The following is a 14,466-nucleotide window of genomic DNA, read 5'->3' as shown; positions in this document are numbered from 1 at the left end:
GCTTAAAGGGTCCCTTCCAACTAAAGAAACTGAATCTTAATAAATTGAGGACATATAAGCCTCAAGTGTTGTGATAAGACCCCAAATTTGGTGCTTATTTAATTGCGAAGCGCAAATATTGGCAAACCTTGCTATTTTTAATTAAAGCTCAATAAAAGCCTGCATAGACCAAAGGGCTTGACTTGGACTATGCCTCTTATCAAACAGGACATAAGTTTGAATGCCAGTTTTACTAAGAGAATGAAAAGTCACTGTGCTTTTCAAACTTTTATGGGAAATATTTTTTCACATAATATATCCTGATTGCTGTTTTCTCTCCCTGCCTCCCAGTTCCTCTCTACCATTTGATAAAGACATTTAAAAACAAACAAACAAACAAAAACCAAAACCAAAACAAAACAAAACAACTTTTACTAGTCCATACCAGGTTTGTGTCATACTTTGTTCCTGAATACCTCATTGCCTTATCCTCCCCAGTCTCAAAATCATTATTAAAACCCTATTGAATAAACTCTACCTCTCCTCCAAAATAAATATAAATCAAGGTGCTCGGTATATTGTAGAGTGGTTCCTTGTCATCAAGAGATTAGAAATCCTTTATACTGATGTTTATAGTGGGTCTAGAAAAGAACAATATATAGGCTCTAGTTCTACCAAGAAAGTTGGGGAAGAATTCAAAGCCAGAGAAGATTAGCAAGTCTGGGGCCCATATCTGTACCTTAATGCTGGCACCCCACTCTTTCCAGAGCATCATTTGTTTCTCACTGTATTATAAAACATAATGTATATCAAACACAGGGCTGGAGTGCAGCACTTGACTCTAACTATGAACACAGCATATCTAGAATTCAGGGCCTTATTTATTGGCTTATTGCTCAGGAAAGCTGAAAGCTTTCATCTCAGGTGTCATCTAGGCTAGGGGTGAGCATAGGCCCAGGCAACCTAAGATATAGAGGGGCATATACCTTTAAAGAATGACTTCACCTTAAACAATATCCCTATGGAGAAAAGATAAAAGATTTTTTCACATTTCTTTCTTGTATGAACTTCATATAACACATGAAATAATAAGCTTGGTTCTTTTATAATGTTGTATTATAAATGTGGAGGTGAAAAAAAAACAGAAATACGAAATAACTTCTAATATGTTCCATGTCAATGAGTAATATACGTGGAGCTTTAATTCCAGGTGTAGTATTATTTCTGTTACACACTGATCCATCATGGCTTCTTCATAAAGCTTATTTTCTAGTAATATTTGTACCTTCATTAAAGTATTTATGTCTGGTTTAAAAGTAAATGAATCCCTGACACAATTTGTGTCGAATTCTTTCTTGTTTTTATCCCAGGAGTAGAAAGGATTGTTTCCATATATTTGTAAAACAATATTTACTCCCACAACTCTTTCCTTCTCGGCAGTTTTATTCCCACATTTTCTATTTTATTTCAAGACTTTGTTAAATCATTTCTGTAGAACCATCCACAAGAAAAGGTGGTGAGCAATACAACATATCCAGTGGATGTCATTCTCAATTCGAGGTGTTCATTCCTCAAGAGATTTGAGGATTTTTTCCCTGACAAAAATATTTATTAGGGGGATTTTTCTTTACTTTTCTGCTTACTCTTATATTATGGGCTTATACTCTATAATTTTAGGAAAAGGTTTAAAGAATACAGAACACTCTAGTTTATTTTTGAATTGGAATGGAGGTACTCTTATATACATCACCTGCACTGGTCACTCTTGGCTCAGGCCCAATGCCCAGTGCTGAGTCATGGAGTATTAGACACTACTTATTTTTGTCCAGCTGTATTCAACAGATGACTGCCAGAGGTCAAAGCATCTGGAATGAGGCGACAGAGAGAATGAGGTGACAAAGAGGAAAGCAAACAAGGAAAAATGCACCCCAAAGCTCAACTGTGTATCTGTTAAGAAAAGAGAGTCAAGAAATTAGTCCTAAAATGAGGGCATTTATGAATTGTGGAGCATCTCCAAGAGCTACTGTTTTTCATATTAGCACATTAAACACCCACAGATCTACAAAACGAGGAAGTGTGCTCAATGTAGAGGATGTTCAAATTCTCCCTCAGTGCTATTTATTCAACTTTATTATTTATATCTCTACCACAAAGGACTGGAGTGGAGGAAATCACTGCCAGTAACCACAGAGCTGTATGACTTCTCCTCAGTGCATGGGGGAGAGCAATGACTAACAGTGTCTGCTGCAGCGGGTCCTAAATTCTTTGCTCTTATCGTCGCTAGACAGTTTTATATGGGGAGATTTCCCTTATCCTCCTCTTCAAGCTGATCAAATTGCAAAAACTCACTGAGTGGGATTCTGTATTGGTCTTGCATGTGAGCAGGTAGAACTATAAATTAGCTAAGTGAGAAAGGGTTATATATTCTAAGGGACATCATAGCTCAGAGTTAGGCAGGGGTTTGAACCATCAGAGTAGACGATTACAGGGTTTTTTTTTAATATAGAGAGGCATATTACTAATTGGTCAGGGTGGGTTTGCAGTATGTTAGAATGTACAGACTGTGAGAATTTTAGAATGTTAGACAGTTAGAATGCAGTATGTGAGAATGTACCAACTTAGAATGCACAACAGATTCATGGTGCTAATATACTACATTGTAATATTATGCAGTTTAAGTTCTGAGTATTTACCTGTCACTTGCATTTTACATAGAGGAAGGCATTCTGAATAAGGAGACTGAAATTTCCTTTTAAGCCAGCATTAGCTCTCTTAGTAATGTCCAATTTCTTCAGCTTTTATGGTACATGTTGGAGTCAGATGTACCTTGGACACTGCTTTTCAACAGAGAGATACTCCTAATTGTGACATATATTGAATGTATTTTTATTTTTTGTGCTTACTCCTGTCTCTTCTGAACACTTTTCTAAGTAGACCACTGGACCCTCTTTGTCTCTTCTACTATAGTTCTGTGACTGAGACATCAAAGATATTGGCTCATGGGTGTGGCAGGCACTGGTGTAACTGTGTTACAAATGTATGAGGGAGCACAAGGACTTCCCAACGTAGAAAGGATATGCATTATCTAACTTTTACTGAATAGCACACATATTTCAACAAGAAGTACACTGCGTTTTTGTTGTCACCTAGCACAAGGCATTGAACGGAAACATGAAACAAAGTTCTTACAGAGGGGATATATGTTGCCACTCATTTTTAACCAACTTAGTAGATAAAGTGAATCTTAGAAAAAAATCAGCCATAAAATATTAAAAATATTGAAGGATATTAGATATTTATGATTAATGGAGAACTTATATTTTTGTGAGAAAAAAACATAGATAATTTATTTCACTGATCCATTCAGGTAAAAAGTATGCAGGAGATGACATTTAAGCTGTATCACGATATATTTTATATTTCCAATTCTGTATGTTACTGAAAATTTAGAAAAATACGGAAGAAACTGTCTTGAATTAATTAAAATTTCCTCAATTATTTAAGTAAAATTCAATGCATTTTCTGATGAATAATAATGTTTACCTGGTAATTAGATATATCAGTGTCAATCTCCGTTTTCATAAATATAAGTTTACTTTTATCGTAGTCATCCAATGATTTTGAATGAACACTTAGTCAATTATCTGAAACTCAAAGCTAGTAGAATTTTAGATGCATGTCAAAAGTGACCTCTTGAAGTGTCAAATATTCTGTTCCTATAAGTTACACTTCACTCAAATCCATTCCAGTTTCATACATTTGAATCTTTTATATATCTGGTAATTTGAAAATTAGTTGATGTTTTGTTTATTATTGATATTCTGAAATTTGAATTTAAGCCTAGAACTGAAGGATAGAAATAGTCATTATTGAAACTAAAGGCTGTTTGGCTTCTGTCAGTGAACGTTATGGGTGGGGCATTGGGTGTCACTGAGTCCCTGCAGTCTGACTCTTGTTCACAAATCCAGTGTGCAAAACTCCAGGAAGGACTCCTATGTTCTAAAATGAAGTGCCTTTCCTGATGCTATCTAGTAAAAGTTATCTTAAAAGTCCTTTATGAGACATTCGTTACTTAGAGGATTCTTCACGTCAACAGACTCTTATGCTGAAACCACAGTTGCTCCAACTCAGGACATTTTTTAAAAATTAATTATTTTTATACGTATGAGAATTTTTCTTGCTATGGAAGTGCACTGTGTGTGTGCCTGGTGCCCATGGAGACCATAAGAGGGTGTCAGATTCCCAAGAACACATGTGTGCTGGAACCAGACTGATGTCGTCTGCAATAGCTCTTAATCACAAAGTCAAGTTTCCATTCATTAAACTCAGAACATCTTACTTTTTTAAAGACACGTGAACTCAGGAAGTATGCAATATCATAACTAATTTCTCCATATGTTTTCTTCCTTCCTTCCAGATTGTATTATCTGAGTATTGATCAAGGACCATAATGTGCATATAAGCAAATGCCATAACTGCCCTAGTATATGGTGCAGTTAATATTCACTAACTAATAAGACAGAAAAAAGGAAATACTGAGATAGTTTGGATTTAACTATTTTTAGTCCAGTATAGGATCAGAATGATTGTATGGACAATATACATTTCCATAGGTATTTTGGACAAAACACATCCCAATATGTATTTTAGAAGGATAAAAGTGAGAATGCCCTGGATGGAGATTATTGAGATGGCTGTGTGTTCTCTCCTCCCCCACCCTACCTTTCTCTCTGTCTTTGTCCCTCCTTCTTAATTTCCCTTTCTTCTTCTCTCTCATGCTATGTTCTGACAAATAAACCTCCAGTCCGTTGAAGGCTGAAAGATGTCTTCAATGTGCCATATTACTCCATAGGGTAATGGAGTAGGTATTCTGCCACTGAGGGGGAAAAAGACTGTAATCTAAACTATGATTTTCAAATGCTCTCCTGTATTGGCTAGTTTTGTGTCAACTTGACACAGCTGGAGTTATCACAGAGAAAGGAGCTTCGGTTGAGGAAATGCCTCCATGAGATCCAACTGTAAGGCATTTTCTCAATTAGTGATCAAGGGGGAAAGGCCCCTTGTGGGTGGTGCCATCTCTGGGCTGGTAGTCTTGGGTTCTATAAGAGAGCCGGCTGAGCAAGCCAGGGGAGGCAAGCCAATAAAGAACATCCCTCCATGGCCTCTGCATCAGCTCCTGCTTCCTGACCTGCTTGAGTTCCAGTCCTGACTTCCTTGGTGATGAACGGCAGTATGGAAGTGTAAGCCAAACAAACCCTTTCCTCCCCAATTTGCTTCTTGGTCATGATGTTAGTGCAGGAATAGAAACCCTGACTAAGACACTCTCCCATACACTGTATATTATGAACTAAAGACCTTGTACTTTCAATTTTGTAAGATAAAACTTTGACTCCTCATACAATGTGACTGCTGGACAGTGATACTTCCCAACTCAGATACATGCCTTCCTAAAATAGATGCTAGAGAACTCACCAGTGTTCTTTTGCCATGTAAAGATACAAGAAGAAGTTGGAGGCCCAGAGAGAACACCCACTAGAATTGACTTGGAAATCCTGATCTTGTATTTGTGTTCCAGAATGGTGAGAAATGAGTATTAGCTCTGTAAGCCACCTGGTTTCCAGGTATTTGTTAGTTCAAGAGAAACCAACAGAGAGACTGCCATTTCCCTCTCTGCCTAAACACTAACCCAGTAGCTATTTGCTCTGCTCTAGTGCATGTCCTTTGTTGTTAGGACACAGATTTCAGAAGAGCTTAGAGGTCTTTACTTTTTGGTTAGACCTGAGAGAGTCTATATTGTTTCCTAACATAATACATTTGGTCTTTCTGTTTGTTTTTTATTCTTTGGTTTTTTGTTTTGTTTTGTTTTTTGTTGTTGTTGTTGTTGTTTTGTTTTGTTTTTTTTGACAAAGGTTTTGCTAGTGCAATGGGTTTTTTATTTCTAGAGCAGTTTGACCATATAAAGTGAAAACCAAATACCTTCCTTTGAATTCAGCAATAGTTTAAATTTTAACTTGAAGGAGTTAAACCAATTAGATTCACGTTTAGTTTACAGGCACAAATATTTGGACGAAATCTAATAATACTTTTAAGTATCTAAAAATATTTCTATATTTTTTAGCCTCATGACCAACAGATGTACAAAGCTGGACAAATTTTAACCTAAAATAATGTTTATAGGATTTTGTATGTGCTAATCATAGATGGAGAAAAATCTGTAAACAGTATTTTTTAACATTTGAATATTTTTTAGCTATAAAAACAAAACCATGACATTTTCAGGTAAATGGATGGATCTAGAATAATTATCTGGTTTATTTGTTTGTTTGCTTATTTTGACTCATGATGTAACCTTGGAGCTCCCTGTGTAGACCAAGATGGCCTCCAAGTCACAGAGATCTGCCTGCTTTTGCCTCCAAGAGACTTGGGATTAAAGATGTGTAATACCATGTCTACTCTGTTTTTAGAGTAGCTGAGATTATCCTGACAATTAACAACATTGAGAAATCTCTGAAACTTATGAGTATATAATAGTGTTCTTAAAGCTCTTTCTTCCCTCATAGGTCTCTGTCTGCATCTGTAAGAGAAATATCTCATTATGCCTTATTTGGTAGCCCTGGTGGGGGCAGATGACATCTTTAGGGGGTCAGTCGGGTGGTTGTTGGAGGAAGGACAACACTAACAATTCAAGAAAATGTATCCTGTGTCTTACTGACAAGTAACTGGGAGGAGAGACAGGTTCCAGGAGGAGTGGGCTCCAGGAAAGTCCCCCAACAGGAGAGGGAACAAGAGAAACAGCATTTGTTTTGTGGGTCACGCTTGTGTTCAGATGTGGATAGATCTCCATTCTCATTCATTGCTTCTCTATGTCTGGACTCATGCTTGTTTATTTAACAAACGTCAATACAATTATGTGTATAATTATGGCCATGGTAGTCAGACCTCTTACTGAAAATAGTGTTTGGATTTGTCTTAAACCTGGCTGCTGGGGAGGAGACAGCATTCCTAAAACAATCAAGGCTTTGGCCTGGACTTGGATAACAGTAAAAGGATGCTGTGGTATTCTCAAATATATACAGGGACAGTACTTATGGACCCTAACTAGTAGGAATTTAATTAGCTTCTTCAATGTATGTTCTGAGATCAATTCTGCTTGATAAATTAATCAGGGCACTGCTGTACCCCCAAATTAAACACTTTGTGGAAACAGTGAAGAGATAAATTGGTATGTGATTTTCAGTTGTCACATGCTGGCCTGTACTTAGGTTCCAACACCTGCTCTGAGAGTATTTGATTAGCAGAGGACTTTTTTTTTTTCATTCTGTATTTGTCCTTAACTAAACTAAATAGATTCTTCACAAAGTGATTTTGAAATGATTTTGTGTTTGTACTCACATCATCGAACTGGTTTGTCGGTATTTTGAGTTGTCCATCTTCTATGAACATTCTAGTAAAACCAGTTCACTTATAACATTTGATCTTTCTTACTGGCCTTGGAAGCACTGTGTCTATTCTCCCAGAAAATGTGCGCATCAATAAGGTATATTAAGTTTAGGTTGTAATTGTAATCCCAGTAGACATTTTCTTCTCCTTTTGAAACTGTTAAGCATCTCCACAAATACATCTATAATCAAATGGATACTAGGGGAGAAATTTGCAGTAGCACCTAAAGGACTCCGTGGACATCTCCATTTTCTCTATAGCTAAACAAACCTCTTGTATTAGGCAGAATTACACTAATATTTACCAGTCTTTACAAGCTGCATACATATATCCTGCCGGATGAAATACACAGATATGAAATGTGTAAACAAACGGTTTTCCTCGAATCTTGAAGCACAAGGAGAGATAAATACACATTTCTGATTTCGCAAACAGCATTGTCTATGTTTCCAAAAATTGCACAATTCATCACAACTTGGTAGGTTCACAGAGAATTGTAATCTAAATGCTTCTTCATGCAACACGGGATCCACAGCTCCAATGCCACAGGACCCTGCTTCATCTGAGTTGTACCATACAGCTGGTTGTTATGCTTGGTGACTAAGCATTCATGATACAACAGTCATGCTGACAGCTGACAATTTAGAGTCTCCACTGAAGCCATGACTGACTTCAGATCTGGTGACTAGAATATTCTAAGAATAAATTTATAAATTAAAAATATTTTCTGTTAAATTTTAATAAGGGCTGATTAATTAAGATAACTATTGTTTATGAAACTATGCCAGCTACCAAGTGTTCTTCACTTGAACAGTTCTTCATTTAAAATAATATGTATGTATGTATGTATTTATTTATAATATTTATTTATTTATCATATGTAAGTATTCATATACATACATACACATATACACATATGTGCACACATACACATACATCATATATATATGTACATTTCATATATACGTAGTAGCTTAGTGAAGTGATCTCTCCTTTTTAGATGTTTGCCCTTAAAAGTCTTGTGGAAAGACTTCTGAAGGTTATGGAGACTCAGAAACTAACCAAGATCATATAACTTATGAGTGTTGATACCTAAGTAAGGGCCATATTGTTTTGCTTAAGAGCCCTTAGACTACAGGTTCAAAGTATAGGTTTAACTGTGCCTCTATTTTTATATTAATCAAGGTAGTGTTTTAAATGTAAATACAAGTTACATATATGCTTTTTATTTCTGTATGCTTATCATATTAATTTTGCACTGCATTTTGTTTATCCTAACAAGCTCTGGCAAGTTTTCTTTTTCTCTTTCCTTTATTCCACCCCCTGCCACATCTGGGCAAAACACAATTACCCATGCTGCTTTAGTGCTTAGATTGAAATCAGTCTGCTAACTTCATGAGCTGTGCACTGACTACTGAATCATCCGGTCTCTGCAGGCAAATCTGTTTTACTAATAAGTAGGATATTCAATGAATGACAATTCAGAATACTGTTACAAAATATACTTTAATATTGCATATGTGATTTAAACTCAAGGGCTGCAGTGGGAAGCATTCATCAAGATGATGAGGGCAGCCTTCACTTATGGCTCTCACTGTTCTCACTATGTGGGTGGAACCGAGGTATAGCTTTACTGAAAGACAAAGGGTATGGTTATGGGGCTCTGCTGGAGAAGAACCTACTCATTCTTTATCTTTTCTAAAGAAAATGTATGGGAGGTACTGTTGAAAGATGGTATGAATAAAGATAGTAATCCACAGACGTTTCCCGGGAAGTCTTAGTACATGAGAATATGATATCCTCTGGTTTAGAAGACAGGCATTAGGCAGGTTTTTAGAACCTTTCTTGAACCTGAAGCATGAGTAAAATTTCTGCTACAAATCTTCATAACACAGTTATCATGAAAGTCATCCAAGGAGACGATCTGCTTAATAATTAGAGTTGAGGCACAATAACAATGCCACAATACTAAAGTGATTTGGTTGAACATTGTATAAAAATTCCAATTCAGTCCATCTGTATAATTTTGGGATAATTGGGTTTGTTCAATAAGAAGTTAGAATACAGGAGACCTCAAAAATTTTGACTTTGGTTTTACATAATTCTTTAAGAATCAGATAACAGCTTTAATGAGAACATCTATATCTAAAACTACAAACATATCTTACTGTCCAATATATACAATGGAGAAGGGTAAATAATTCAAATCTTGTTGTAGTTTTATTTCTGTAAGGTATGTTCTGCATGTTCAGTATCCCTTCAATCAATGAATAGTAGTTTCAATGTTTAACTATTATTATTTACAACAAAAAGCCTTTTGTTATGGATAAAGGGAAGGATTTGAATTCTGTAACACCAAGAAAAAAACACATCTTAGAAACATGATGACATCCACTATATAGAAGGAACAGTAAAGAACCATTGTGGAATTAAAGAGCTCTGTTGAAATAGTTCAGTCAGTAAAGTGCTTAATGATCACCTATGAAGACCCGGGTTAGATCCCCAGCACCTGTATTGAGAAGAAAATATCCAGACACCATTGTACATATCTGTAATTCTAGTTCTGCACTGACAGAGGCCATTGGGTACCTCATGACTTGTTGAACAGCTAGCCTAGATGACAAATGAGCATCCAAGTTTGGGTAGAGACTGCCTCAACATATATGTTGGAAATCAAATGAGGAAGACACCAGACATCAACCCTTGACTCATCAGGTACAGGCAGTGTTCACATACCGACACATAACTGCATACACATGAACCCACACATGCACACATGAGTTTAAAAAAACAGCTACGACATTAGAATTACAGTTCTCTTTGTAGTCAGATGTGTATATAGAGGTAATTGTAACAAAAGAAAGCAATCAATTATTGAGCAACACCATGTTCCACCCAGGGCCTCACTCAGTGTTATGAAGTTACAATTGACATTATGCCCATTTTACATAGCAGCAAACTGAAGATCCATAAAGTGAGAGGTAAGTCACTCAGCCAAAGTTTGTGTTTAGTTAAGACAACTTTAAAAAAAATCACGTTGACGTGAGATGATCAGTGTGTTTTCTAGAGAATAAAATATTTTAAAAATAAACTGAGCTATCAGAGGATACATTCTGTATATTAGAGATGAATATAAAATTTAAAACAGACTAATTATTAATTTTTTTCCTGCCCGCTGCATGTTGTTGGCACCAGCTGGCAAGCTGGAAAGGTATGCAGCAGACTTCTGTGTGTGCACTTAATGTAGCCTAAGATTGTAGAAGATGGGCTTTCAACTGTTCTCCAGCCTAAGATTTAAAAAAAAATACCTATATTCTATTTTATAAAACACTCTACCAGACTCTTTATATAGTCATGAATACTACATTATTAAGAGTATGTTTTAAAAGTGAAAAGTTTTTAATTTTGAGGGTTAAAATTCTATTTCTATTTATCTCTGATATATGTAATTTATCATATTTCAGTACATACTTATTTTCATACATATTTTTAATTATAATATTTAAAAGAAACCTCAGGAGAAAACAGTGCTCTCTATCATAATGTGTGTGTGATTATATATCTGTGTCTCAGTGTGTCTGTGTCTGTGCGTGTCTGTGTCTGTCTGTGTGTGTGCGCACACGCTGTAAGTGTATACAGATGCTTTCCCATATATGTGCACGTGGAAGCCTGAAGTTGACTTTGGTATCTGTTCTATCATTTTCTCTTTGTTTTGGAGACAGTCTCACACTGAACTCGGAATTGGAAATGGCCACACTGTAAGAATATGGACTCTATTCTGCTCAGCTCTGGGTCAGAGATACAAGCCACCACTTCCATTTTTATGTGGATGTTGAAGATCTGAACTCTGATTCGACCATGAGTGCTTTACCTATGAAACCATCACCCAAGCCCCAGGAATATTCTGACTACTGTCCCAACACCTTTGCTTTTTAAGAAACATGTGAACAACATGCTTGTTCTGTCTTCCCCAGTAGAATTAAATGATATGTCTGCTTTGACCTGTGTAAACACACAGGCCAGTGCTTCTCAGTCAGCCAGCAGAAGATAATCTTTATTACTGTTCTATCTCCCCACTGGAAGACAACACACACCTCTCTGCTTTGGTGTTTTCATAGTCAGTACAAGAGTTAAAGTTTTGAAACCCCAAGATATTAGGATATGCAGCATTATTGAATCAAATACTGTCAGACAGGTGGGTGGATAATTATGTCCCGAATTTAAAGAAATTGGATGAGGCAAATTTAAAAATATACATTAGGCAGTGGTGTTAAATGAATTCAGTCCTCTTCCTGTTCTGGTCTATTTTACCATTCCTTCCTCCACCCACTTTAAAGTTTCCACTGTAATTGGTGACTGAATGTAGTTTCTTTAGCAGCTGTGTTCCCTTAGTCCACAGATGTTAGGAGGAGGTGGGAGTGGATGCAGCTGTGAAAGAGAGCAGCCACCTCGGTCATCCTCCCCACTAAGGAGCAGGTGAATAGAGCTCCACTCTGCTTTTCGCAAGTAACTTCCTGTTATATTTAGTTTCAAGATTATGGACCCAAAAGAAGGGGTTGTGTCTTGGGTTCTAGCCCTATACTCTGATTTGAAGAATCCAGTCAGAATATTTGCTCAATGTGTTTTCCCTCCCTGCGTACCAACCCTTGCAATGCCCCAGACTTAGAGCCCATTTGATCTTGGGAGTAGGATGCAGTCTCTGCTGTCACTAATGTGGGCTTCATCTGTGATATGTTAGTATTAACATACTTGATAAGATCAGGATAGATAAAGATACCTGCTTCTGCTATTATTTCTACCTCTAATAAAAATCAATAATTTCTGAATATGCTTCACAAAGATCTCTAAAAAGCATCATGTATAACATGCTAGTTGGGGCATTTTGAAATAGAATATAGGAATCATGTCACAATGAGTCATTTTTAAGTGACTTTACATGCACTTGATAGAGTAGGAAGAAACAGCAAGAAGAACCTTTAAAGCTGATTTCATTGCTAATTACTTGAACGCTAGTCTACTTAAACACAGTTGTGTACTTTCTTACAGGAGAACCAGAGAATTAAATCCCACAATTACTGCACAAGCATTCAGCTGAGTAGAAGAGAAGAGGTGGTAGAGTCAAAATAGGAAGTTTTATAATTAATTAGTGAATTAATCCACTGGAGGACACTGCAATCCTCACAAATGACATACGCCTTAATGTTTTAAAGACATAGTACATGAAAAAGATGCCTGGTCTCTGAGTTTAAATCTCAGATGTAGATTATGTTAGATTTTGGTATATGGTATATAGGAGTCATTTAATTAGTTATATAAAATCTGTAAATGGTACTAATTTACTCTTTATTTTATTTGAGCCTGAAGATATTATTGGCACATGCACACAGTAGGTGCCATAATACATGCTGTGTCTGCTATTATAAGGGCAATGCAGTGCTTCTTAGAAATGGAACAATATGAAGATACGAACTTTGATCAAGCTGAGAGTGGATTTTTCATCATAATATGGAGAGAACAAAGTGACTCGTGTAACAAAAGAAATGCTGAGAGAGAAAGGTCATCTTCTCTCACATACTTCCCTGTTCTCTTTTCCACACAGGTTTTTTTTTTCCTTTTTTTTTTTTTTTTTTTAGGAAATCTATTCACTTGGGAAAATCAAATTCTGCACATTATTAGAGGATGCATTCTTCAACATGCTTACTGACATTGAAACAGTTCAAGCATAATAGGATGTAGCTGCTTTTTGACTAAAATTTTCAAAATGTGGCACCTTTCAAGAAATTGGTGTTCTTGATGTCTACTTTATTAGGTCAGCAATGGAATTAGTAAATTATTTCTATGTCCATTTTATCCATTTCAAATTGCTGGCTCCATATTTTTTTGCTGTATTCTTCACATTTTTTTAAAACCAGAATTAGAAGTCCTGGATTAGGGAAAAAAAAAAACATAACATACTTCACTAGTCTTCTAGAACATTTTTCACTACAATTGCAAAACCATGTCCTCTTTGCCTTTGCAGAATATTTTACATCATTCAAGCATCAAAAAACGTTTGATTTATAGACTGAAATAGCAAATGCATTGAATAATTTATATTCATAGTGCCTCCTTCTTCCTTTACTAAAAACTCAAAAACTCTATTTATATTTGAATAATAAATTTACAATTATACATAATGTAAAATTATAATGGACGTACGGCCCCAAATCAAAGAAGTCTCCTATATTTAGTTCCTTCGGAGGGCTTTTTAGAGAGTTGTGTTTTATTCTCCAATGAAAACAAAGTGTTGTCTCACCCTGATAAAGATCTTGAAGAAACTTGAAATGTACGGGTACTCCTGTCTAAATGAAACCATTCAAGCAGGGCTATGAATGTGCCTTTGGCAGAGATTTATAACACCTACTTAAAATGCTACATGGGTAGGAAATGAGAAAAAGACGAAGACAAAAACATATCCTCTAAAGTCAGGAGAGCACTGGGAAAACGGCAAAGTCTTAGCAATAAAAGACCACACATCACTAATAATAGATCTTTGGCTCTTTGACAGTCCACAAAACACAGAATAGAGGCACAGACTGATTTCATGTAAACGAGGAGAATTAATTGCCTAAAAGTGAGAGGAAAACATAGGCTATCTATTCCATTTATAGCAATTTTGAAATAACAAGCTATTCTATAAGTTGAATTATAAACAAAGATGTTGGCTCATTGTATGAGTGAAATTAACCTCTGTATTTTAAACAGTTTCTGGCCTCTGATAATATCAATCACCAATGACAATGAGAATTGTGATACTTAAGTTGAAAATAGAAATAAAAAACCACAAAAACCACACACACACACACACACAGAGACAGACAGACAGAGAGAGAGAGAGAGAGAGAGAGAGAGAGAGAGAGAGAGTCTAGACAACACTATGCAATGTTAGGAGTCATTAGGTTTCATTTTCATAAGGGACAATGGCACTTTTTTGTAACTACATATACTTCATATATGCATCTATGTGAATACATATGTGGAACTATTGCATATTTTATGTTGTGCTAT

At 36.0% G+C, this 14,466-nt stretch overlaps 1 protein-coding gene and 1 long non-coding RNA gene across 2 annotated transcripts in view; both read right to left on the bottom strand.

The window, feature by feature from the left end:
* Kcnd2 (potassium voltage-gated channel, Shal-related family, member 2) overlaps nucleotides 1-14,466 on the bottom strand; it is a 514,460-nt gene that overhangs the window by 144,843 nt on the left and 355,151 nt on the right. The gene's annotated exons all lie outside the window — the stretch shown is intronic.
* The window catches only part of Gm52855, a 60,182-nt gene that overhangs the window by 15,271 nt on the left and 30,445 nt on the right, over nucleotides 1-14,466 (bottom strand). The window contains exon 1 of the long non-coding RNA XR_003956270.1: nucleotides 1,730-14,466. This exon is cut by the window's right edge and continues 30,445 nt beyond it. This is a non-coding gene — a long non-coding RNA (predicted gene, 52855). The remainder of the gene's footprint in view (nucleotides 1-1,729) is intronic.

Source organism: Mus musculus, chromosome 6, assembly GCF_000001635.26.
Source record: "Mus musculus strain C57BL/6J chromosome 6, GRCm38.p6 C57BL/6J".
Classification (NCBI taxonomy): Eukaryota; Metazoa; Chordata; class Mammalia; order Rodentia; family Muridae; genus Mus; species Mus musculus.
The sequence above is the reverse complement of the archived record's forward strand: the minus strand, read 5'-3'. Positions and strand labels throughout refer to the sequence as shown.